This window comes from Bactrocera latifrons, unplaced genomic scaffold (genome assembly GCF_001853355.1).
Source record: "Bactrocera latifrons isolate USDA-ARS-PBARC rearing strain unplaced genomic scaffold, ASM185335v1 scaffold_226, whole genome shotgun sequence".
NCBI lineage: Eukaryota > Metazoa > Arthropoda > Insecta > Diptera > Tephritidae > Bactrocera > Bactrocera latifrons.
The window spans coordinates 223,981-227,709 of NW_017535808.1; positions in this window are offsets into that span (position 1 = coordinate 223,981).

Consider the following 3,729-nt stretch of genomic DNA (forward strand, 5'->3'; position numbering starts at 1 on the left):
TTCGAGAGCTGTGGCAGACTTTGTGTAATTTACGGAATAATTTTGTGGTTATATTCCGCTTTACTATTCTACCGCTCTCTATACGCCTGCACCAGTAGAGATTTGATCTCATAGGCACAGATTGCTTTAATTACCACTTGACTGTCGCTTTGTACGGCTAGTTGAGTTGGTAGTTTATCTCTACGTAGCGATTTATGACAAAGACTTCTGCTCGAAAATTGGGCGAAAACTTCCCATATGCATGTATGTAGAGTTTGGTGCGTGGTCCTGTGCCTACTGCTCTAATTCCCTTCGACGTTTTCGAGCTGTCGCTGTACCACTTCATTGTATTATCCCTAAGCAGTATCCCAGTTGTGCAATAATTACATTCAGTCTTGCTACTAGGAGTAAGGAAATCTGCAACAACCACAAAATGAGACCTCAAATGGGTGATCGAGCTCTTTCAGAAAGCTAGATCGATAAAGCCAAGGTGATAATAAGACAATATGAACTCGAAAGCTAATTTTATACGAAGAATCCCGAACTATATGTTTCTAAGGTCAATATCAGCCTTGAACCGATAAATGGTGAAATGATTAAATTATTTCAAGTAATTGAACGGGCGATATCAAACGATAATGAAAATCCAAGCTTACAAGCAGCAACTACTTTGTAGTTCAACTCAAGAACAACTAACCATTCCATATTCACCATATTAACAGCTTCATCGGCTTTTAGACCATACAAATTTTGAGCGCCTAGGTTGGAACTTACATACATAATCTTCCAGCCGACATGCGATTTTCAATGTTGACCAGCCACAAGCAGGCAAGCCAATTGGTAGCTATGCTAACCCTGATTCGCCAAATCTAATGGGAAGCCCAAGACTAAGATTATTACGTTCCCTGATTTCAAAGTATAATGCAGTATTTAAGAAAAACCAGGGAAGCAGTCAAGGCTTCATTGATTGATGCTTCATGAACTAGCCCCCAGAATCCTAAAATGACATAGCATGCTTTCAAAAAACTCCGGACTCTTTACACGTCTGCTACGTATGGTCTTCATAAAAATTCAATTATACACATCTTACAGCGCTCTTTGTCTTTACAGATGAATCTCTAACAGAGGTAAAACTTTTCTCGCATAAAGAGAAATTTATGAAAGAGATGATTGATGGTAAGAGCAAATTGTTCATAATATGAACAAAACGTTATACAAATTAAATTATATAATTCAAAATTTGTTCTTTAGAAATTTCTTTGAATTCTTCCTAAGAGCTAAAAACGTTTGATAACTAAGTTAAGCTTAGAATGGGGCCATATAAATTTTGAACAAATGAGACTATAACCATTGAGGCAGAAATGGGCATCGGATATTCTTGAATCTTTTCAAAAGCCCATAGAGCAAAGCTTTGTCGCCACCAGCTGTATCTTTCATTATTTTTTCGAAATAGTATTAATAACTCGATTTCGTGCCGAGTTATTATAACTGTCTTCCAAATATAATGCATGTATGTACCAAGAGCAGCATTTCAATTTATAACTTCAAAACTTAACATTTTCCGTACTTACAATTCTACCAATACATATTAAATTCAGGGACCTACCTCAAGACAGCTGCGGATATAACGGCCAATATAAATATTTCTTACCACGAAAGAGCAAAAATGCATCCCGGATATTTAGTCACTGTTCAAAGTTCATTTAGATCGAAAGGGGAAACTGAATATGGTGAAATTTTCTCTGAAACCGCAAAATTCCTATGGTAAAACATTTTCAACATACATTATTTCCCCTAGCTCAAAAGGTTGATTCAACATTTCTCCAGATACCTATGGTGAAAATTTATATATTTTCTTGATTGTGGTGAGTTTCCCCAGCTACCTGTGTTGAAAATGTTTATGTTTTCTTGACTATGTTGGGCTCGGAATGATGTTAATTTCTTCTTCTCCACACTAAGGTGAATATTGTTCACCCCGTTAAACAATTCACCACAAATTTGAAGTGATTGCATCGTGCACACTTCTCTTTTTTGCCGTACTAGTAATAATTCACCTCAACCGGAAGTTCATTGCGACCCGGCAAGCGCAAATCTCGCTACCGAGCACACAACTTCGTGCACAAGGTCAGTGCTGCTGCTCTCTAAATCACCATGCGTTCATTTCCCACGCGCAATGTGAGCATACGAAGAGCGACGAAGAGCACCAATGGCACGAGTGCGGTTTTCACCAAACTAACGGTTAACATGTGGGCATACAAACACACACAGACACACCTGCAATTGGCGTTGGGGTTGCGCGGCCGCCTGCCAAGCGCTGCCGACGAGCGTGTTAGTCGTGCGATGAACGTCAGTGACGGTTCACTTGCGGGCGGTGCAAATTTGACGTTGACGGGCGAATATAGTGTTGATTGCGCGCGTGTATTGACACATATAACAGTATTATTTTGTTTGTTTGTCAAACAAATTTTTTGTTTTGCCAGACAGACGCTGCGCTGGCAAGCAAAGTGATGTTGTTCGAAAGCGAAACAAGTTTAATCGTGCGTTTTATATAAAATAAATGTAATTTATTGAAAAATAAGTGGCGTGAAAGCTCACAAAACTAGTGTTGAGCATTATTTAATGTTGAGCTGCGTTTTGTACTTGCTGCAGTAGTGGCAAAATATCGATAAATTCGGCGGTGAAGCCACAAGACGGCGTGTGTATGTGGCGAAAGGTGTGTGTAAGCAATGAAGAACCGTGAAAAGTTGGAAAATAAGTGAAATTTGTGGTATAATTTTGGCAAGTGAATGTTAATATATGTAAACAAAAATTGTAGCGTATTCGAAAGCTGCGAATTTTATGCAATATAAAGTGCAACAACAATATTACACATCAAATAAAATATTTAAAATTCAGTAAGAGAAGGAGTTTTAGCTTAGAACAGCGGTTAGTTCATTGGCTATACATACATACATATATGATATCCGTATACTTTTACTAAAATTTTTCTTTTATGTTTTCAAGAAAAGTTATAAGTAAAAGTTATAGGTAATATATTTTTATATAAAAAAAAAAAAGATAATGAATTTATGTAGAAAATTATTAAAAAAATATATAAAAAAGTTTGCTGCCGAATAGAAACCCTTCATATTGAAACGAAATTTTGAGTTTTGTTTATAAAATGGTTATATAGTGGTTACATATTCGTTATATTTGATAGTGGATGCTTAAAATTTTATGCATACATATATGTAATATGATGTAGTGCATCTTAGATAATAAAAACTCAATTTTGATTTTGTTTATGCTACTTACTTATACCTATTTTAAATTCCTCTGAAATTATATGAAAACATTTTAATTTTCTCTCGGTCTGCTATAACAATCAATTGACTAAGTTTAACCCTAGCATAAATAATTATGTTTTTATCGATCACTCACGTTATAAGTTAAGTTTGAATTTATTTTCGTAAGCGAGAAAAATTATTTAAATACACAACGTAATAAAATATCAATAAAATATATTTTATGACCAAAAAAAATTTTTTTATTATGTATTACTTTCTGTATGATTGCTTTAATGCAGTGTAAGTTAAAAAAAAGGGATTAATTTTTATAGTAAATTACGCCTGTTTTCATCGCTTAGAATTTTGTACTATAAAATGCTATATAATAAATGGAAAAGTTTCGGGTATAAAAATTAAAAAATAAATTTATTATTTTTCTGTTACAAAATAATTAAAATTTCGAAAAATTTGACTGCTTTAAAAC